Here is a 24641-nt window from a genome sequence, read left to right as displayed (position 1 = left end):
AGCCAGACAGAGCAACAGATGCACAGTATAGTGAGCCAAAAGTCCAGTTTCTTTCCTCTCTAAAGGAATGCATTGGGAAGAGTTTGGCACTCCACCCTGAGGAGGTGGTATCTATTAAGATTTATGGTAGTAGCATGATGATGAAATTAAAATTGATGAGCTTAACCTGGAAGAGCCATCTTTTTCTTTGGAGTTAAAAGCAGGCAGGGCAGCAGACTATGTGTGCTAAGAATTGGACCAAGCTCTTTACAATTATTATCTCGTTTAATTCTCATGACCATCCTGGGAGGTACTATTATTATTCACAATGTATTAAGAGTATAGAATTAAAACATACATAGGCTAATTTGGGGGGAGGGGAATATCACAGATCATTCTGTTAATTATTGTTAGTCCAATTAAAATGTATATAATCTTGGGACTCCTTGGACTAGGAACTTAACTTTTAAAATTTCTAATGTTAAAATCACATAAAATAGGAAGAGATAATATGTACCCAGAAGAAAACTGAGGTGAAAGAGGCTAAGTGATTTACCCTGGGCCATACAATTTATAAGTGTCTGAGGCTAGATTTGAACTCCGATCTTTCTGATTTCAAGCTCAGCACTAGAGCCACATCACCTGCAGGCTGGTTTATAAACACTTTACAAATGTTAACTCATCTGATCTTTGACAAGAAGTAACATTCTCGAGAGGCAGACAAGACTATCTCTAGTACTTTGTTGGCATAATCATCATTAACCAAGCTTTCTGATTACGTGAGGGCATAAAACATCCCAGACAAATGGTTTATGGGCTTTTCAGATTTTGAGAGTGTGCAACTAATATATTTACCATGTCCTGAGGTCCTGTTGACCAGATGTATCTTCTTGGGAAGAATTAACTATCAAAATTAAAGATAAGTACGCTGTATCCCTGTTGCATATCTTTGCTCCTTAGGGAAAAGTAAGATTCCATTCAGCTGTTCAATGACTTACAAGCATTATGTATTACCCCAAAATAACAAATGAGGAGGATGGTATTATAGTTGCCTCCAACATCCGCCTTCTGCAGGAAACCTTAACCTTAATGGATTCCCTCTGAGATTTTCTCTGCTTTATTCTGTATACATCTTGCTTGTAATTACTTATATACACATTATTGTTTTCAAGTTATTTCCATTGTGTCCAATTCTTTGTGACCTCTTTTGGGTTTTTGTTGGCAAAGATATTGGAGTACTTTGCCACTTCCTTCTCCAACTCTTTTATAAATTAGGAACCTGAGGCAAACAGGGGTAAATGACTGGGCAGGGTTACAAAGTTGGTAAGTGTATGAGGCTGGATTGGAATTGTCTTCCAGGCTCAGCAGTCTATCAACTCTGCTAACTAGTAGCTCTATTCACACACTCTTTCCCTCATTAGACTGTGAAAGCTTTGAAAGTAGGAGCTTCCCCTCCCCAACCCTTACTTTGTATATCCAGTGTTCATCAGTTTCTGGCATGCAGTAAGCACTTAATATAATATTAGTCACTTACTTATCGTTAATATATGTCTTTGAATTAAAGATTTCTTTGTAAGAGCTCTTCTGTTGAGCAGTAAAATGAGACTGGCGGCTTAAAAAGAGAAGAAAACCAGTGGAGATTTGAGACAAGAGTAGGCAAAAGAGATGCTCCAAAACCCTGTTGAGTATCCTGTGACCTTGAGAAGCAATATCACAGATCAGCCCCTAGAAAATGGGGCAAGAACCATCCAAATAAGAATATAAAAAAGAAGAAAAAGATAATTAAAAATGTTCAATTTCAGTTTTTAATTTCCAGATAAAATCTTTGCAGAAGATAATCTGTAGTAGAGCCCCGGAAGGCTTTCTATTCTTCCAAGTCTTCCTAGTACATTAAGATAAGTCTTTGGAGAAAAATATCAGACAAAATCATTTCTATTGAAAAAGACAGAATATGTATGATAGAAAAAAAGAATGCATATATTGAACAAATATGGAAAAGCAATTCGAAAAAGGCATATGTATTAAAGAGAAGAAGCAGTTTCCTTTTTCTTTCTCTTGCTATGGCTTCATGTTTTAAGAAAACAATTTTTTGTTATTTGTTTTGTTTTGTTTGCATTTGTGATTGTTGCTATTGCTGATTCAGTGTTGGCGTTATTTTTGCCCTCTCCTTCTAGCTTAGGGATGACCTCAGAAGACTCTTTTTCCACTTTTCAGCAACTCTTCATTTTTTCTTAGGGTTGAAAGTCTAAGAAGTTGTCTTTCTCTGTCTAACCAAAAGATTCACCATAGCATAAAAGGCCCTATAGAAATCTGGGTACATTATTGCTTTCTCTTATTTTTCCAGAAGCTCTTTCATGGTTTAGCTTCTCCTTCTGACCCTAAGATTCTGTCTGTGGGGTTATTTGTGCTTGTGTGTCTATGCAACTTCTCCCTTTCATGAACCCAATATGCTTCCATTTTCCTTCTATGTATACACTCTCTGTTCTTAAATCTGTTTTATATAATTTTCCACTAGAGTTTATAAAAGTTATGATCCTAGTACAAAGAGTCCTAAGGTTACATAAATTCTAATTGGATTAACAATGATTTACAGAGTTATTTGTGAGTTGTCTGTGATCTTTCCCCACTCCCCCTAATTGGCCTATGTATGTTTTAATTCTGTGTTCTCCTTATAGTGGAATTTATCTCCTATTTTCTCACACACATACATGCATATCCATACAAATACAATCTAATGCATATAAATAGGACCACATTATATGTATCTCACCTTGTCATCTGTTTCTCTGAAGGTTGATCACTGTTGTGCCTCAACTCTTGTTTATTTTTGCCACTCTATATTCATTCTGAGACATTATTTTGTCTTGTTTGTGGAGGAAATCTGTAGACCTTGGAATTTTCCAACCAACTCTGCCATCTTTCCAGAATCCTCTCCAGTCTCTTTAAATTTTATACCCTTCCACATACTCTTCAATACATGATCACTGGCCTTCCTTGCTCCTTCTCTATCACCTACCAATTAAAACACTCCATCCCTTTTACTCCAGGATTTTTTATTGGCTGACCTCCATGCTTGGAATTCTCTCCCTTTTCATCTGTACTTCCTGGCATCCTTTCAAGGCTTTCTTCAACGTCCAGCTAGAATCTCACTTCCTACAGGAGCCCTTTCCTAAACTCTCTTAATTTTAGTGCTTTCCCTCAATTGATTATTTCCAATTTATTCTGTATATATCTTTGTTTATAAATAGCATTTTTAAATTTTCTCCCTATTAAACTGTGAACTCCTTGAAAACAGGGATTTATACCTCTCTTTCTATTCCCAGAACTTAGTACAAAGCCTAGCACATGGCAGACATTGACTGGCTGACTCCTTGTGCCAGCTCTCAGCTCAACATCATGATTTCTCTGTTTCAAACTAGCCTCTTGCCCTGCCTTAGCAACATGTTTTTAAACTCTATTGAAGTTTCAGTGAGATACCTTTTTAACTGAACAATCTCCCCTACTCCAATGTTTGTCTTCCAATTATCTCAAAATTTTTAATCCTTTCACTGACATCAGTTAAGGAAATTCAGGTCCTTCAATGATTTTTTAGCATCCATATGGTTCCATGATGTCAACTATTTTTTTCTTGACTATGAACTTACTAGAGAAAGGGAGTGTCTTACTTATCATTGTATCTTCCCTTCCACTCCACACACTTCTTTTGCACATAGTAAACAACTAACAGATATTTGCTGAATGTTGTTGGATCTCCATTCTACCCCACATCCATGGACTTTACCATGTTTTAATCATCACCATTAGTCAAACAAACAATCCCCAAAGGGCTGAAGTTTGAAATTCCATTTGAATAAAATCTCTTTTCTTTTCACTAATATTATTACTTTAAAACTTCTGGACATATATGCTTCCTTCTACTTGTTAACTTTGTATCTTCAATCTTTTCCTCATCTCCCTATTTATCATATTTATTCTGTCTTAATCTATTTCTCTACCACTATGGACTCAATGGTTATCCAGATTAGCTTAAAATCTTTTGCCCCATAACTTTGTTTTTCTAATTTACCTCTCCCCCAACCATGAACATTGCCAGTTTTATCATTGTTGGGCTGAGGAACATTATTAGAGTAAGTTTCAGTGCATCAATCATATGGAATAATATTGAAAATCTCCTTTCTCTCTGGGCTAAAATCTCTTTTCAGACTTATCCCCTTTCAAAAGTGAGTTAGATTGAGGACAAATTTTCTTTCTTAAGAAAATAAAGATGTTAACCATAATGGGACAAAGTCTAAGGTAGAAAAACACATATTTTGTGTCTTGTCAAACTCGCTGCCTTCCCCATTCCCTGAAGTAATCAGGAAATGATGCACTGAGAGATAGTTGGTTAGTTTTTTTATTTTTTTTTTTCCATTCTAAAAGACTCATCAGAAGGTGGGTGTCCTTTTAATTACTTGATAATTGAGAGGAGTGGTCAAATAAGGTTGTGAACAGGAACTATTTTTCTGAAAAGTTAGCTCACAACTGTATTTTAATATATATTTTTCAATATTTGATATCTCATAAATGTTATCTCCTTTTTGTCTCTGTGAGTAAAGATATATTTAAGGGCATGGGGGTGGGGGAGACAGGTATAAACTATGCCAGTTTGACACATACTCTCTCTCTATCTCTGTCTCTCTGCCACTGTCTCTGTCTCTCTCTGTCTCATGCTTGGTTATCAATTTAATGTTACATTAGATTAAAAAAATTGTTTCTCCCAAATGTATACCTAAAACACAAATACACAATGCAGTAATATTTCTTTTCTTCATCATTCATGATATGCTATGTAAATTTATTGCATGTATTTTATAAGTCCTTATTGTCTTTCTTTCACATTCCTCCACATGATCATTCAGGGGAGCATAACAGAGAGGCCTGTTTAAAGTCAGAGGAGCAATTGGTGAAAACTGTCAAAAGTGAAATTTAGGATAGAAGTCAGGAAAAAAATAATCCCTAACAATTAAAGAAGGCCAAAATTGGAATGGTGAGCATCCAGAAGTGGTGAGTTCACATCCTTTGATATTTTAAGCATATGTTGGATGTTTTTCTTGCCATAAAAGCCTTTCACTTGATCCAACCTCTTTCCATAGCTAGCATACTATATCTCACCTCCCTTTTGGGGGCTAATTTTTTTTTAATTAGTCTTCCAACCATATCAATTAACTAAAAGTACTTTCTCCCATGTAATCAATGATTTTTTAATTGCCATAATTAATGATCTTTTCTCATTTCTCATTCTTCTTGACTTCTCTGCCCGACCCTGTTGACCACCTACTCCTAATAGATACTTTCTCTGCTCTCTGTTTTCATTACATTATTCTCTCCTGATCCTTCAACTAATGTCCTTTCTTAGTATACTTCGAAGAAACTTGGAGAGATTCCTTCCACTAACCATGAGTTACCCATGAATTTTCCAAGGGTCTTCCTGGGTCCTCTCTTCTTTTTCTCTATACTTATCTGCTTCAGGTTCTTATCAACTCCTGTGGGTTCAGTAATTATTTCTGTGTAGATGATTCACAAATCCAGCCCCAACGCCTGAATTCTTGAACTCCTGAACTTGATTACCTTCTTTGTAAATGTCCCCAACTGGGTGTCCTATAGATATCTCAAATGCCCCTCATACAAAACAGAACTCATATTTCCTTTTGAACCCCCTCCTCTTCAGAACCTTCCGTTACTAGAAACTATCATCCCTTCAGTCACTGAGGCTTACAAAGTTGCACTCACTCAAATCTTTTGCCAAGTTTTTCTCATTTCTACATTCACAACAACTCTCAGGGTCCACTTTTCTGGTACAACTACCACTTCAGAACAAGCATTAATAATGTCATGCATAAACTATTACAAAATGGTTCTAGTTGGGCTCCATACCTCATCTCTGCCCACTTTTGCCCATCCTCTACTCAGATGAGTTCTTCTTAAAGTGCATGTCTAATCATGTTACCTTCCCCCCAACATACACACTCACACACAGCACACACACACACACACACACACACACACACACTCACACACATTAAATTTCAATGGCTTACTGTTGTCTCCAAGAGCAAATATAAAATCTCATGTCATTTTAAACTTCTCACAATCTGACCTGTTCCTATCTTTCCAGTCTTCTTACACTTTACTGTCCTACTTGTATCTACTTTCTATGATGCAGCCAAATAAGTTCTTTCAGGGGGGAGGAACCAAGATGGCAGAGTAGAAAGATACACATATTCTAGCTCCTAACCCACAGCCCATAAAATACCAGTAAAGAAGAAATCCCAACAAATTCTAGAGCAGCAGAAGCCACATAACAATGGAGAGGAGGAGATTTCTGTTCCAGAGAGACCTGAAAAACTGACTCAAAATGTTCATCGCGCACCAGACCCAGAGCAGAGCCCAGCCCTGCCATGGCTGTGTGGCACTGAGAGGAGCAGATCCAAGAAGGGTTCAGGGACAGAATCTCCAAGAGGCAGCACAGGTCCCTCCAGCCACAGGCGCCAAAAGTCAGTGAGAGGTTCTTTTCAGCTTGCCAAGAGGGGAGCTTGGTGTCTCCATAACCCAGGTCCTCAGGAGGCAGCAGCAGACAAGGGCTCCCAAAGCAGGCAGGAGCTCAGAACCGTTGTTGAAGGTCTCAGCATAAACCCCCCTAAGGGACTGAGCCCCATATGGCGGTCCTGAGCACCTGAGCTTAATCTCACATTGAATAGCAACCCTGCACCACCAAAAGCCCTGAGGCTGGGAAGCAGCATTTGAATCTCAACCTCCAAGCACTAGCTGGGCAGAACTGGAGGCGAGGTGGTTGTGGAGAGCAAACTCAGAAGTCGTCACTGGCTGGGAAAATGCCCAGGAAAGGGAAAAAAAATAAGACCACAGAAGGTTACTTAAATAAGGTTACAGAAAATAACATCACAGAAGGAGATATCACCTCCCATCCTTTCAGAGGAGGAAGAACAATGCTTACCACCAGGGAAAGACATAGAAGTAAAGGCTTCTGTATCCCAAACATCCAAAATAAACATTCAGTGGGCTCAGGCCATGGAAGAGCTCAAAAAGGATTTTGAAAATCAATTTAGAGAGGTGGAGGAAAAACTGGGAAGATAAATGAGAGACATGCAAGAAAAGCATGAAAAGCAGGTCAACACCTTGCTAAAGGAGACCCAAAAAAATGCTGAAGAAAATAACACCTTGAAAAGTAGGCTAACTCAATTGGCAAAAGAGGTTCAAAAAGCCAATGAGGAAAAGAATGCTTTAAAAAGCAGAATTAGCCAAATGAAAAAGGAGGTTCAAAAGCTCACTGAAGAAAATAGTTCTTTCAAAATTAGAATGGAATAGATGGAAGCTAATGACTTCATGAGAAACCAAGAAATCAAAAAACAAAACCAAAGAATGAAAAAATGGAAGATAATGTGAAATATCTCATTGGAAAAACAACTGACCTTGAAAATAGATCCAGGAGAGACAAGTTAAAAATTATGGGACTATCTGAAAGCCATGATCAAAAAAAGAGCCTAGACATCATCTTTCACGAAATTATCAAGGAAAACTGCCATGAGATTCTAGAACAAGAGAGCAAAATAAGTATTCAGGGAATCCACCAATCACTGCCTGTAAGAGATCCAGAAAGAGAAACTCCTAGGAACATTGTGGCCAAATTCCAGAGTTCCCTGGTCAAGGAGAAAATATCGCAAGCAGCTAGAAAGAAACAATTCAAGTATTGTGGAAGTACAATCAGGATAACACAAGATCTAGCAGCTTCTACGTTAAGGGATCAAAGGCATGGAATATGATATCCCAGAAGTCAAAGGAACTAGGACTAAAACCAAGAATCACCTACCCAGCAAAACTGAGTATAATATTTCAGGGGAAAAATTGGCCTTTCAATGAAATAGAGGACTTTCAAGCATTCTTGATGAAAAGACCAGAGCTGAAAAAAAAAATTGACTTTCAAACACAAGAATCAAGAGAAGCACGAAAAGGTAAACAGCAAAGAGAGGTCATAAGGGACTTACTAAAGTTGAACTGTTTATATTCCTACATGGAAAGACAGTATTTGTAACTCTTGAAGTTTTTCAGTATCTGTGTAGTTGGTGGGATTACACCCACATACCCACACCCACCCACACACCGCCCCACACACGCACCACACACGCACATACACACACACATAGAGACAGAGAGCACAGAGTGAATTGAATAGGTTGGGATCATATCTTTAAAAAATTAAATTAAGCAGTGAGAGAGAAATATATTGGGAGGAGAAAGGGAGAAATGGAATGAGGCAAATTATCTCTCATAAAAGAGGCAAGCAAAAGACTTTTTAGTGGAGGGAAAAAGAGGGGAGGTGAGAGAAAAATATGAAGTTTGCTCTTATCACATTTAACTAAAAGAAGGAATAAAATGCACACTCATTTTGGTATGAAAACCTATCTTACAGTACAGCAAAGTGGGGGAGAAGGGGATAAGCAGGGTGGGGAGAATGATGGAAGGGAGAGGAATGGAAGGAGGGAGCAATTTGAAATCAACACTCTTGGGGAGGGACAGGATCAAAAGAGAGAATAGAAGCAATGGGGGCAGGATAGGATGGAGGGAAATATAGTTAGTCTTACACAACATGACTATCATGGAAGTCATTTGCAAAAATACACAGATATGGCCTATATTGAATTGCTTGCCTTCCCAAAGGGAATGTGTGGGGAAGGAGGGATGAAGAGAAGTTGGAGCTCAAAGTTTTAGGACCAACTGTTGAGCACTGTTCTTTCTACTAGGAAATAAGAAATACAGTTAGTGAGGTATAGAAAATTATCTGGCCCTACAGGACAAAAGAAAAGATGGGGACAAAGGAAGGGGAGGGATGATAGAAGAGAGCGCAGATTAGTGATAGGGGCAATTAGAATGCTCGGTGTTTTGGGGTGGGAGGAGGGGACAAATGGGGAGAAAATTTGGAACCCAAAATTTTGTGAAAATGAATGTTCAAAATTAAGTAAATATATTTTAAAAATGCCAAAGAAGTTCTTTCCCATGACTTTTTCCTCAAACACCTTTTCCATCCTCCATGCATTTAGATAGGTCCTCCTTCATTCTTGGAGTGCTCTCTCCCTCATCTTTATATACTGGTTTGCTTCCCTGACTTTCTCCAAGACTTAGTTCAAATATCACTTTCTACAATGGCACTCCTCATTCCCCACACACTGCTAGTGTCTTTTCTCTAAAATTTTCTCCCATTTATACTGAAAATATCTTTCATGCACATAGTTGTTTGAATGTTGCTCCCATAGTAGAATGATCTCTTTGAGGGAGATGACTTTGTGTTGTGTTTTTGCTTGCCTTTGTATAACCAGACCTTAACACCATGCATGTAACGTAGTAGCTGCTTAATAAATCTTTGGTTGCATAAGGATGACTTTTGGGAACAAATTGGAATAGATGGACACAGACATCCCTTCTAACTTCCAAATTCAGTGCTAATGAAATGGAATTATACAACGGAATTGTGGCAATTACTAGAGCTTTGACTTTGAGGAAAGGAATATCATATCTCTGGACTTCATTTTCCTCCTATATTAATTGAGAGGATTAACTAGATCATATCATAATTCCTTCTAGAACTAAGTCTATAATTCTCTAATCCATTGAGAACTGAAGCTACTGCCCTCAAGCATTTAATTACACCAGTGGTTCAGAATCTCTCAACAAATTACTTGACTTCTTATTTTATTAAGAAATTCCTTTGAGATGAGCTGCTCACCTGTCTTTTTTTACACTTCAAGCACTTTATCTTTGCCCATCTTTCTTCCTAAGAAGAAGCATAATCCTTCTATCTATTTGAATAAATTCTTCTTGCTTTCTTCAGGACCTTGGTTTCTTTATCCATCCCTTTTCTAACTTCTGTCTTTAATCTCTCTTTCTTAACTGTCTCCTCATCTTGTCTAAATGCTTCCATAAATTTAAAAGAAAACAAAAAACGTTTCCTTTGACTATACCCATTCCAACTCCTGTCATTCTATTCCCTAAAGTAACCAATGCTTCTTTATTTGCTGTATCTTTTTTTTATAGAGGCTATTCCTGCTTCTATTTCCTCACCCCTTAACCTTTTTAACTCCTTGCAATCTGTCTGCTGTTTTCCACTAATTAGATAATACTTCTGTCTTCATGGTTACTAAGGGCTTCCAAATTGTCAAATTCAATGAACTAAATCCTCTTTGACATCTGGGCAGAATTTAACACTGTTGAGCATTCCCAAATTCTTAAGAGACTTTCCTCCCTTAGCTTCAGTGATATTTCTCTTGATTCCATTCCTATGTTTGTACTTCCTTTTCTGTTTGATTTCCTCCTCCTTCCCTGTATTTATGTATATTCTCTAAGGCCCATTTTTCTTTTCTTTCCATTTATTCTTCCTTGACAATCTTATTCACTTCTGTAGCTCCAAATCTCACCTCAGAATGAATGAATCCTATACCATATTATCAAATTAGACTCCACTTTCCAAGCACCAGGTCAGCATGTCCAACTGCCTACTGGATGTTATAATTCAAGTGCCATACTGAGTCATTAAAGTCAGCATATCAAATCTAACACATTTCCTTTTCACCATATTCCCTCTTGCTCCTGACTCTATTGTCCCAATCACCTATGCTCAGAGTCTCAGTTTTATCTTTGATTATTCTCCCTTTTGTTGGTCTTATATTCTCTTCCTAATACTGTGTCACTTGCCAATCCCATCAACTTAATTTCTGAAAATATTTTAGAGTCTTATTCTTCTTTTCATGTCTTCTTCTTTAGGAGAGTTCAGTTACTAGTTGTTTTTCACGTGGATACTGGCAGAAGACCTTTAATTGGATTCCCCACATTTATTCTTTCCAGTCCATCCTTCACACAATTGCCAGCTTACTCTTTTTCAATTTGATTAAATTCAAAACACATTTATTAAGTATTTACCATGTGTCAAGAATTATTCTAGGAAATGGGGATGCAAGATAGAAGGCTAAGTCCTCCCTGCACTCAAATAGCCTACATTTGGTTTATTAGTAGCAAGATGTACCCACACAATAAATATAGTCTATATATATATATATATATATATATAAATTAATTACAAAATAAATTGTGGAGTGAGTACTAACAACTCAGTGGATCAGGAAAGCCCTGAATAACTTGATGTTATCTCTCCGCTGTCCAAAAGTCTTCGGTAACCATTCTCTGCTTCTTGAACAATATCCAAAATCCTTACTTAGCTTATCATTTAATCCTCCAGAGTTTACCACCAACCTGTATTTCTAAATTTCTTTTCCCTACCCACATCATGTAATCTATATTGTAAGTCAAATTAAAAAGGTTAAATAATTTGCTAAATTCATCTGTATCTAGGCTCACATTATATGACTGGAACGGCCAACCCCTAATCTCCACTTATCAAAATGGCAACACTCCTTCATTGTCTTCTTTTATGAAGTGTCTCCCACTCTTTATGATCAAAAGTGAGTTTTTATTTCTCTAACCTCTCCTAGAATGTTGTTTGTTCAGCTATTATCTACTTAGCTTATTATTTTTTGAGTTACAGTGATTTATAAAATATGGTATTTCCTACTAAACTATAAACACTTTCTGGGAATGGAATTATTTTCTCTCATTTAGTATGTCTCTTGGCATCTAGCAGAGCTGTCTACACCAGAGGTGTCAAACACATGGCCCACAGGCAATATCTCAGCTGCAATACTCTGGAGTATGGCCAAAACCAGATATTTTTTTTTAGTAAATTTTTGTTCATTTTAAACTTAAACACAAAATGAGAAAAGAAAAAAAAAGAACATTTCTATGTACATAGAAGAACATGAGAGGATTTAATACAAAACAACAAGTTTCTATTTCAAGAAAGCCTGCATATTAAATACTACACATTGTTTTCAAAGTTACCCAGCTTTTCTTTACTTCCTTTTAAGTTTTCTTTTCTTCTGTGCTGTGTGGTTTTACATTATCTCCCTCCCCCCCACCCCCAAAAAAGAAGGCAATTAAATCTGGAAATATGTGTGTATTATGTATGTATTTCACATAGAAGAAGTTCAAAATTTGACTTTATTAAGTCTTTTATAATTGGTCTTTAATGTTTACCTTATACTTCTCCTGGATTTTATATGTCAAATTCTCCATTAAGTTTTGCCATTTTTGTCAAAAATACTTGAAAGTCTTTCAGTTCATCAAATGTACCTTTTTCCCTTCAGGATTTTCCTTAAATTTTCTGGGTAAATTACCCTTGATCATAACCCTGCTCTTTTGCTGTATGAAATACAATATTGTAAGACCTATGGTTCCTTCCATGTAGTAGTATCTAGGTCTTATGTAATCCTTATTGTAGCTCCATGATATTTAAATTGATTTTTTTCTTGTTGCTTGCAATATTTTATCCTTAACCTAGAAACTTTGAAACTTTTTTTATGCTATTCCTGTAAGTTTTCCCCCTGGGATCTCTTTCAGGTAGTGTTCATTGGATTTTTTTCTTTGTATTTCTGATTTGTCTTCTTTTTCTAAAACATAAGGGCAATTTTCCTTGATTGTTTATTGTAATAATATATCAATATTTTTTTATTTTGTCATAGATTTTAGGTAATCTGACTATTGTATTATTTCTAGCCCATATGTTCACTAGATTTATTGTTTTCTCCGATAAGATGTTTCACATCCTATTCTAATTTTTCCCTTCTTTTGATTCTGTTTTATTTCTTGTTGTCTGACATCATTAGTTTCTCTTCACCCAATTCTAATTTTCAAGGAATTATTTTCTTCTTTAAGTTTTTGATTCTCTATTTCAAGTTGGGTGATTTTCTTTTCATAATTTTCTTGATTTTTAGTGGGAAAAATTTTTATAACCAGTGTCTATGATAAAGGCCTCATTTCTAAAATACATGGGGAAATGAGCAAAATTCAAAAGAATATGTCATTCCTCAACTGATAAATGGTCAAAGGATATGAACAGGTAGTTTTCAGAAGAAGAAATTAAAGATGTCTATAATCATATGAAAAAAATCTGTAAATTATTATTGAAAAGAGAAATGAAAATTAAAACAGCTCTTAAGTACCACATCACACCTGTCAGATTGGCTAATATGACAAAACAGTAAAACTATAATTCCTAGAGAAGATGTGGGACAATTGGAACACTATTACATTGTTGGTAGAGTTGTGAACTGATCCAACCATTTTGGAGAACAGTTTGAAACTATGTGCAAAGGGCTATAAAAATGCTCATACCCTTTGACCCAGCAATACCACTTCTAGGGTTTTACCCCAAAGAGATCATATAAATGAGCAAAGGACCTGTATGTACAAATATGTGTGTGTGTGTGTATCACACACACACACACACACACACACACATATATATATATATACATATTGAGAGAGAGATAGACAGAGAGAGAGAGACAGTAGTTCTTTTTGTGGTGGCAAAGAATTGGAAATTGAGGGAATGCTCATCATTTGGTGAATGGCTGAACAAATTTTTGTATAATAATGTAATGGAACACCATTTTGCCATAAGAAATGATTAAGTTATTCCAAGAACTCTTTTTTGTGCTTGAGATAGTTTGACATTTCTCACTGAAAGAGAAGTGACTTTTTTACCTCCACTATCTCCTCTGAATATGAACCCAGATCTCTATCCCCATAATGGCTATATATGGTTGGTTTCTTTTTCCTTTGTTTACTCATTTTATTTTATTTTTTTGTTTTTAGCAGCTATTAATACAATCAGTTTCTAGCCCCGAAATGTAGGGAATGATGCCCCAATTCTCAGGTCCTTCTTACTCTTATTTTCTGAGTTCTGTCTGGGAGTCAAACCTTGTTAGGGCCTCCAAACATGCTCTCATGCAAATGTTCTTGCTCATGACAGCTGTGCTCTCTGCCATGGAAATGAAACCGTGGACTATGAACTACTGCATATGCCCACAGCCAGCAGATTCCTGACCCCTTTGATACCACACTCACCAGGCATGTGCTAGATCCTTCCTCCCTGCAGCCACAGTCTAGGAGGTTTCTGGTCAGCACAACTGTATTTGGCATCCCTCCACACTGGAAGGTCTTTCAATCTTCTCCTACTCAGCTGTCTGACCCCCAACACTATCTATGAAGTAAAAGTTCCTGAAGTGCCTCTTAACACAGCTGCTTCCAAGGCTATTTGTTAGTTGATTCTACAGAGTCTACTGTAGGTGTTTGTATTTCACTCAGACCAGCTCTCAGTTGCCCCCTAGAGGTTGGGTCTTTCCTAGGGTCTTTTCAAGTTGTCTATTAAAGGACAACTGCCTTATCTTGATTTTTTTAAATTTCTTTTTCTTTACAGTGATTTTAAGTTCTGATGCTCTGTCTTTTTGTGGAGGAAACTGGGAGAACTGAAAGATTTCTGATGTATTTCTCAATCTTCCTAGAATCCTCATCACATCCAGAATAAAGTATATTTGGAAAATATTTTTTAAAGAAAAAATGTATAAAAATGCAATAAGCATAGATAATAATAACACACACATACCCAAACACGTGTGTGTGTGTGTGTGTGTGTGTGTGTGTGTTACTGCCAGGAGTTTAGAAGATTCTGCACTTTTGCAGGAGAAGAAAAGCAAGGAATGAAGCTCATAAAGGAAAGTCCAATCATATAGCCTACAGCATTTGTGAGATTATTAATGAACTTTTCTTTGTGGAGAGCTTAAGAAATCATAACTTGAGAGTCCCATACTGATTAAGCGAAATTGAAATTGCTAATCTTCTGAGAGCAAAGGAATGAATCACTATTCTTTCCCTGATTCTGCTATGCTTTTCTCAAAAATTTACATAGAGCTACAATGAGATTTGAAACACCCTTGGCAGAAAGCTACTAAATAGCTAAATCTTTGACCTCCTTGGACTGCAAAACCTCCCTGGAGGATTTAGCTACCCTTCTAAATCTAACACTGCTGAAGTTATTAACTCATTTTAGAGACATTCTGTTAGTGTCAAATGCTTTAAACAAGGGTTCAGTCAAAAGAATATTTGTTTCTCTGTTTTTTTTCAGATTCTGGCAAGAACTTTATAATCCCTGACCCAACAGGAAGGTGAAAGCAGTTCCATTAGGAAATCCAGCATCAAGGCAGGTAAAAAAGACTGAAAGTTATTTATCTTGCAATCAAAGACAAACCTAATAAGTGGAGGGCAGCAAACCCCTAATATTTAGATAAGGAATTTTCAGGAAAGTAAGAAGCCTGATGAACTCTGACCAGATAATGTGTGACTCTCCATGGGTGCCAGAAGTTCTCAGTACTTGAAAATCAGTTGTTCCAAAAGTCCTTTAAGACCAGAGTGCTCTGAATTCTGGGTGATCCAGTGTCCTGAAATCTGCTGAAGCTTTGTGTGTGAATGTGTCTGGGGAAGTGGAAACCAGTAACAGAAGCTCAAAAAAATTATGTCAGGACCATAACATACAAAAAACATGAGAGGAGGCAGAAATTGACCTTAACACAAAATTCCAAATAACCATAGCCTGGAGCAATGGTAAGCAGACACTAAACAAAATGAATAAGTTCCTTGTGGATCAAAAGGTCCCCAGGAAGTAAACATATCAAAAAATGACTAGTGTTTGTATGTGTGTATTCTTCCTTCTTTGTACCAGTTGTGATGAAAGTGATGTTCAAGCATTGTTCACCCATTCCTATTTCCCCCTCTACAGTAAAAAAGCTCTATTTTGCATGTTTTTTTTTTGTGTGAGAAATTTTCCCATTCTGCCTCTTCCTACTACTCCCAGTCAATAGCTCTTTTTTTACCCCTTAATCTTATTTTTTTTAAATCATCCCATACTAGCCAATTCACACCCATGCCCTCTGTCTATATATACTTCATCTGTCTTCATCATGATAAGATTCTTAGAAGAAACATGTTTCATCTTCCCATATGGAAAGAAAAAATGGTTAAATCATATTGAGTCCCTTGTTCTTTCTCTTTCCTGCTCACCTTTTTATATTTCTCTTGAGTCATGCAGTTGAAAGTCAAATTTTCTCTTCAACTCTAGCCTTTTCGTCAAAGATGCTTAAAATCTCTCTATTTCATTCAATATCCATTTTTTCCCTTGAAAGATTATACTCAGTTTTTCTGTGTAGATTATTCTTGATTTCATTCCAACTCTTCTGTCTTATAGAATATATTGTTTTTTAAGATCACTTTTCCCTTAAAGTAGAAGTCATTAAATCCTATGTGTTTCTGTTGACTTGGAGTATTTTCTTTTTTACCTGTGAACTCATAATATTCCTGGGAGCTTTCATTTTGGAATCTCTTACAGGAGGTGATTGGTGGACTCTTTTTGCTTCTATTTTACCCTCTGGATCAAATATATTGGGATGATTTTCCTTTATAATTTCTTGAAATATGATGTCTAGACTCATTTCAATCATGATTTTCTGATAGCTGAATAATTCTTAAATTGTTTTTCCTCCATATATTTTTTAGGTCAGCCTTTTTTCTGACGAGATATTTCATATGTTCTTCTATTGTTCCATTCTTTAAATCTGTTTTATTGTTTCTTGATGTTTCATGGAATCATTAGTGTGCACTTGCCCAAATCTAATTTTTAAGGAATTATTTCTCTTCAGTGAGCTTTTGTACCTCTTTTTGTTTCCTTTTTGGCAAATTCTGCTTTTTTTAGGAGTTTTTTGTTTCATTAGTTGATTTTGTGCTTTTTTTTACCACTAGGTAATTTTTTAAAAGTTAATATTTTCTTTAGGGTATTTTTTGTGTCTCTTTTCCTAAGATGTATATTTTTTTCATATTTTTTTTGCATCACTCTCATTTCCTTTCCCAATTTTTCCTCTACCACTCATCTCTATTTCTTTGACTCTTCTGAGAATTCTTGTGTTTGCTTCCAATTAATATTTTAACTAAGGCTATATTGGTAGATTATTTAACATTACCTTCTTGTTCTAAGTTTATGTCTTGTTCTTTTCTGCACCATAGTTGCTTTTTATGGTCAAATTCTTCTTTGTTGTTCTTGTGGTTTGTTCATTTTGGGGGAGGTGGCAATGCAAGCTTTGTCATGGTGCTATTTTCTTTTATTTATGTTATTTTATTTATTTATTTAACTTTTAACATTCATTTTAACAAAATTTTGGGTTCTAAATTTTCTCCCCTTTGGTCCCCTCCCCCCACCCCCGCAAAACACCGAGCATTCTAATTGCCCCCATCACCAGTCTGCTCTCTCCTCTATCATCCCTATCTGCCCTTGTCTCCATCCTCTCCTCTGTCCTGTAGGACCAAATAACTTTCTAAACCCCTTTACCTGTATTTCTTATTTCCTAGTGGCAAGAACAGTACTCGACAGTTGTTCCTAAAACTTTGAGTTTCAACTTCTCTTCATCCCTCCCTCCCCACCCCCTCCCTTTGGAAGGCAAGCAATTCAATATAGGCCATATCTGTGTAGTTTTGCTAATGAATTCCATAATAGTCGTGTTGTATAAGATTAACTATATTTCCCTCCATCCTGTCCTGCCCCCAATTACTTCTATTCTCTCTTTTGATCCTGTCCCTCCCCATGAGTGTCGACCTCAAATTACACCCTCCTCCCCATGCCCTCCCTTCCATCATCTCCCCCACCCTGTTGATCCCCTTATCCCCCACTTTCCTGTATTGTAAGATAGGTTTTCATACCAAAATGAGTGTGCATTTTATTCCTTCCTTTACTAGAATGTGATGAGAGTAAACTTCATATTTTTCTCTCACCTCCCCTCTTTTTCCCTAAACTAAAAAAGTCTTTTGCTTGCCTCTTTTATGAGAGATAATTTGCCCCATTCCATTTCTCCCTTTCTCCTCCCATATATTTCTCTCTCACTGCTTGATTTCATTTTTTTAAAGATATGATCCCATCCTCTTCAATTCACTCTGTGTACTCTGTCTGTATGTATGTGTGCGTGTGTGTGTGTGTGCATGTGTGTGTGTGTAATCCCACCCAGTACCCAGATACTGAATAGTTTCAAGAGTTACAAATAATGTCTTTCCATGTAGGAATGTAAACAGTTCAACTTTTATAAGTCCCTTGTGACTTCTCTTTGCTCTTTACCTTTTCATGCTTCTCTTCATTCTTGTGTTTGAAAGTCAAATTTTCTTTTCAGCTCTGGTCTTTTCATGAAGAATGCTTGAAAATCCTCTATTTCATTGAAAGACCAATTTTTCCCCTGAAGTATTATATTCAGTTTTGCTGGGTTGGTGACTCTTGGTTTTAGTCCTAGTTCCTTTGACTTCTGGAATATCCTATTCCATGCCCTTTGATTCCTTAATGTAGAAGCTTCTAGATCTTGTGTTACCCTGATTGTATTTCCACGATACTTGAATTGTTTCTTTCTAGCTGCTTGCAATATTTTCTCCTTGACCTGGGAACTCTGGAATTTGGCCACAAAGTTCCTAGGAGTTTCTCTTTTTGAATCTCTTTCAGGCTGTGATTGGTGGATTCCTTGAATACTTATTTTACCCTCTGGTTCTAGAATTTCAGGGCAGTTTTGCTTGATAATTTCATGAAAGATGATGTCTAAGCTCTTTTTTTGATCATGGGTTTCAGGTAGGCCCATAATTTTTAAATTGCCGTTCCTGGATCTATTCTCCAGGTCAGTTGTTTTTCCCATGAGATATTTCACATTATCTTCATTTTTTGATTCTTTTGGTTTTGTTTTGTGCTTTCTTGGTTTCTCATAAAGTCATTAGCCTCCATCTGTTACATTCTAATTCTGAAAGAACTATTTTCTTCAGTGAGCTTTTGGACCTCCTTTTTCCTTTGGCTAATTCTGCTTTTGAAAGCATTTTTCTCTTCATTGGCTTTTTGAACCTCTTTTGCCAATTAAGTTAGCCTATTTTTCAAGGTGTTATTTTCTTCAGCATTTTTTTGGGTCCTCTTTAGCTGGATGTTTACTTGTTTGTCATTCTTTGCTTGCATGTCTCTCATTGCTCTTCCCAGTTTTTCCTCCACCTCTCTAACTTGATTTTCAAAATCCTTTTTGAGCTCTTCCATGGCCTGAGCCCATTGAGTGTGCTAAGATACAGAAGCCTTGACTTCTTTCTTTCCCTGATGGTAAGCATTGTTCTTTCTCATCAGAATGGAAGGGAGGAAATATCTGTTCACCAAGAAAGTAACCTTCTATAGTCTTATTTTTTTTCCCTTTTCTGGGCATTTTCCCAACCAGTGACTTGACTTCTGAATATTCTCTTCACACCCACTTTGCCTCCAGATCCTCCCAGCCAGCACTTGGGGTCTGAGACTCAAATGCTGCTTTCCAGCCTCAGGGCTTTTTGGCAGGGGCAGGGCTGCTATTCAGTGTGACATTAAGTACAGGCACTTAGGTGGGGGCAGGGCCTCCTCACGGGGCTCAGTTCTCTCAGGGGGTTTATGCAGAGACCTTCAACAATGGATCCTGGCTCCTGCCTGCTTGGGGAGCCCTTGTCTGCTGCTGCCTCCCAAGGGGGCCTGAGTTATGGGGGCACCCCACTCCCCTCTCAACCAGCCAAAGAGACCCTCTCACCGACCCTTGTCACCTGTGGGTGGAGGGACCCGGGTGGCTGCTGGAGATTCTGTCCCTGAAGCCTGCTCGGATCTGCTCCTCTGGGTGTCACGTGGCCAAGGCAGGGCTGGGCTTGGCTCTAGGTTTGCAGCGTTAAGGACCTTTTGGGAGAGGTTTTTTGGCTCTCTGGAACAGAAATCTCATCAGATCCATTGTTCTGTGACTTCTGCTGCTCCAGAATTTTTTGGGAGTTCTTTTTTACAGATATTTTATGGACTGTAGGTTTGGAGCTAGTGTATATATGTCTTTCTACTCCACCATCTTGGCTCCACCCCCATGGTGCTATTTTCAAAGCTATTCTTTTTCAGGGGGTGCTCTGCAAGTTTTTGTTGCTTTCAAGGTGATGTTAACAGGTGAGAGGTGCGGTCACTGCTCTCCTGGTCTGGTCTCTTGTCTTTACCCAGGAAGGGTCCCTGCTGCTTTGTGGCTGACCACAAGTACACCTCTCCAATCTGGGATTGTGAAAAGAAGTGCTTATGGGCAAAAGAGTTGCCAGTCAGTTCGAACTGCACCCATTATCAGCAAAAGAATCCCCTGTTATCTCTTTCTGATGAATTGTGGGACCTACTTACTGTCTTTGAGCTAAGAGTTCTCAAACCTTCTACTGTTGCCACTACTACATATTCCTACAAGGTCTACCTCTGGTACTCCTGTACAGAGGTCAGCTCCCAGACCTTTCTTGATGATCTTCTTAGGTATATTAGGCCACAAACAACTGTCTCTCATTGTTATCTTTTATTGGCTCTCCTTCCAAAATTTGATCTGCATAGCTATTTTGAAGTTGTTTGCAGGTGACTGTTAAGAAAATTCAACTTAGTGGTTGCATCTCCTTTTCTACCTTGTCTCCAACTCATACATAAATATTTTCAAACACAAAGCAAATAATGATAATTCAAAGGGAAATGTAGATAGCAATGTCAAGGTTGGCAAAACACTTTATGAGTATTATTTTGTTTTATCCTTACAACAATTCTTGGAGTTAAGTGCTGTTATTATCTCCATTTCATAGGTGAAGAAACTGAGGGAGACAATCCTCCTGACATGAAGTCCTGTATTCTATTTGCTGTGCTGCCTAAACTAAGTAGTGCAATGGATCTACCACCAGGCCTGGAGTCAGGAAGACTCATCTTCTGATTATAAATCTGGTCTCAGACATTTGCTAGCTATGAAACCCCAGGCAAGTCACTTCATCCTGTGTGCCTCAATTTTCTCATGAGTTAAGTGAGTTGGATAAAGAAATGACAAATCACTCCAGTATATTTTCCAAGAAAACTTCAAAAGGAATCATGAAGAGTCAGATGCAACTAAAAAAATGACTCAGCAATAGCAACATATTCCAGAAAATATTTTAAACCTTGGGATACAAAGAAAGGCTAAAAACAGTCCCTCCTCTCAAATAGCTCAAAATATCATGGGGGAGATAATAGGGCATCAAATATGTAAAGAATATATATATGTAAATATATGTGCATATATGTGTGTGTCGATAGAGAGTTATAGATATATGTAAATATGAAAAATTAAAGATAATCACAAATGGAAGCTAAGAGTATTAAAAGAGATCAGGAGAAGTTTTTTGTGTGAGAGAGAGAGAGAGAGAGAGAGAGAGAGAGAGAGAGAGAGAGAGAGAGAGAGAGAGAATGAATGAATGAATGAGAACATAAATTGCAAGCATGGGGAGCAGCCAGTGAAAATAAATAATTAGAGGTGAAAATGTCCTCAATGATGAATAATAAGAAGGGAAGTATCATTAAATTGAGGGGTAAATGGTTGGGAGTAAAGTGTAAGAGGACTAGGAAGGAAGCATGTTATGAAAAGATTTAAAAGGAAAGCAGAGAATTTTATATTTTATCCTGGAGGAAATAGGTAGCCTGTGGAGATCATTAGATAGGGCTATATTTGTGGGGGATGCAATGAATTTGGGTGATATTTTAGTCAGGGAAAACATTCAGAAGTCTATTAAAATAGTCTGATATGAAGGAATAAAACCTGGGGTTTATTCCACTAGGGGGGAGTGGTAGTGTCCAAGGAAAGAGAAATAGAAGATTAATATAATTAATAATTGTGCCACTTTTAAAATGGACATTCTAAGTATCCTAATGTGCCTAAGCCTTTTGCCAAGGTCATACTATAAATTTCATACCTCTAGAAGGGGAATGGTTTAGGTTTACAACTGCAATTCCTAAGAGATTGTCTAGTCCAACAATTTCATCTAAATGAGTAATTTTAGTTATAGAGAATTTACATAATTTATGCCAGTATTACACAAGTAGGTAGTAATTAACAGAAGCAAGCATCAAAACCCAGAAGTCTTCAGAAAATTGTATTGTCATAGGCTTTTGGGATAGAAAAAAGTGATAATTTTTTTTTCCTAGTTGGTAAGCAATAATTTTTACTTTATGTCAATGTTTATTTGTAAGACCATTTGGGTGAGTCAAGTCTCACTATTTTTCATTACAAAATGTCATATTCTCTTGTTAAAACCCAGGCAATTATATTTCTTTAACTTACTCAGCTTCTACATTCTATAAGGTCTGCTGATTTGAAAATCTGCCGTATGTCATACTACACTCTAGTTCTTTTTACATAAACATGGAATTTGTTTTGTATACTAATAAGAAATACTATCTATTTTATTTTTAACACTCATTTCTTACATTTCAGTTCCCAAATTTCTCACTTTCTTAAACCTTTCCTACATTTACTGAGAAGGCAGACAATATAGAACCTGTACAAAATAGAATACTATCTAGTTTTCTCAAGAGATTTGTGGAATAGTGAATTCTTGTCCCCAAAATTTGGATCTTTGGGTTTATAAAATGGTAGATTACCATGGTCATTTATTTCTATATTTTTGTTTTTGCTGTTTAATCATTTTAATCACATTGCTCACCACATGTTGTTTCGATCATGACTTCTTTTGGGTTTTCTTGGCAAAGATATTGGGGTGGTTTGACATTATTTTTGTCCAGCCCATTTTGGAGATAAGGAAACTGAGGAAAACAGGGTTAAAGGATTTTCCCATGGTAACACAGCTTATGATGTCTGAAGCTAGATTTGAACTCAGGAAGATAAGTCTTCCTGATTCTGGGTCCTACCCAAAATCCACTGCTCCAGTTAGCTGCACTTATTTTTGTATATAGGATAATTGATAAATAGGTAGATAGATAGATAGATAGATAGATAGATAGATAGATAGATAGATAGATAGATAGATAGACAGATAGATAGATAGGGAGAGAGAGAGAAATGATAGATTGATAGATAGATAGATAAAACTATTTCTATATATTGTGTATCTACTCTATCCCACTGATTCACCACTCTATTTGTTATCCATTATCAGATTTTTTATAACAATTGCCACTTTCATGTTTTTGTATTTTATTTCATTTAGGAAAATGAAATCTTTATAAATTAATTTATTTTTAGTTTTCAACTTTTACTTTCACCAGATTTTGAGTTCCAAATTTTCTCCCCATCTCTCTCCTTCCCTTACCCCAAGACAACTACATTTTGATTACCCCTTGCCCCCCTTCAATGATCTCCCCTTCTCTTATCGCCTTCCCTTCTGTTTTCCTTTAAGGCAAGATAGATTTGTGCACCCCATTACCTGCATACCTTATTTCCCAGCTGCATTTAAAAATATATATATTTTTTAAATTCAATCTTAGTTCTCTGGGGGAGGAGCCAAGATGCTGGAGTAGAAAGATACACATATGCTAGCTCTGAACCCACAGCCCATAAAACACCTATAAAGAAGAACTCCTAACAAATTCTGGAGCAGCAGAAGCCACAGAACAACAGAGTGGAGGAGATTTCTGTTCCAGAGAGACCTGAAAAACTGATGCTAAATATCCGTAGCACACTGGACCCTGAGCAGAGCCTAGCCCTGCCTTGGCCACATGGCACTGAGAGGAGGAGATCCAATGCAGGCTTCAGGGATGAGATCTCCAGTGGCCTTGTGGGTCCCTTCACCCACAGGCCCCAAAGGTCAGTGAGAGAGTCTTTTTGGCTCGCCAAGATGGGTGTGGGGTGTCTCCATAACTCAAGGCACCTCGGGAGGCAGCAGCAGAGGCAGCAGCAGACAAGGGCTCCCCAAGCAGGCAGGAGCTCTGATCTATTGTTGAAGGTCTCCTCATAAACCCTCTGAGGGAACTGAGCCTGGTGAGGCAGCCCTGCCCCAACCTGAGCACCTGAACTAAATCTCACACTGAATAGCAGCGCCGTCCCCGCTGAAAGCCCTGAGGCTGGGAAGCAGCATTTGAATCTCAGACCCCAAGCACTGGCTGGGCATATCTGGAAGCCAGGTGGGTGTCGAAAGGAAACTCAGAAGTCAAGTAACTGGCTGGGAAAATGCCCAGAAAAGGGAAAAAAAAAAATAAGATTATAGAAGGTTTCTTTCTTAGTGAACAGATATTTCCTCTCTTCCTTTTGGATGAGGAAGAACAACACTTACCATCAGGGAAAGACATAAAATCAAGGCTTCTGTATCCCAGCCCATCCAATGGGTTCAGGCCATGGAAGACCTCAAAAAGGATTTTGAAAATCAAGTTAGAGAGGTGGAGGAAAAACTGGGAAGATAAATGAGAGGCATGCAAGAAAAGCATGAAAAGCAGGTCAACACCTTGCTAAAGGAGACCCAAAAAATGCTAAAGAAAATAACACCTTGAAAAATAGGCTAACTCAATTGGCAAAAGAGGTTCAAAAAGCCAATGAGGAGAAGAATGCTTTAAAAAGCAGAATTAGCCAAATGAAAAAGGAGGTTCAAAATCTCACTGAAGAAAACAGTTCTTTCAGAATTAGAATGGAACAGATGGAGGCTAATGACTTTATGAGAAACAAAGAAATCACAAAACAAAATCAAAAGAATGAAAAAATGGAAGATAATGTGAAATATCTCATTGAAAAAACAACTAACCTGGAAAATAGATCCAGAAGAGACAATTTAAAAACTATGGGACTACCTGAAAACCATGATCAAAAACACAGCCTAGACATCATCTTTCATGAAATTATCAAGGAAAACTGCCCTGATATCCTAGAACCAGAGGGCAAAATAAGTATTCAAGGAATCCACCA

Source organism: Notamacropus eugenii, chromosome 5, assembly GCF_028372415.1.
Source record: "Notamacropus eugenii isolate mMacEug1 chromosome 5, mMacEug1.pri_v2, whole genome shotgun sequence".
NCBI classification, from domain to species: Eukaryota; Metazoa; Chordata; class Mammalia; order Diprotodontia; family Macropodidae; genus Notamacropus; species Notamacropus eugenii.
The sequence above is the reverse complement of the archived record's forward strand: the minus strand, read 5'-3'. Positions refer to the sequence as shown.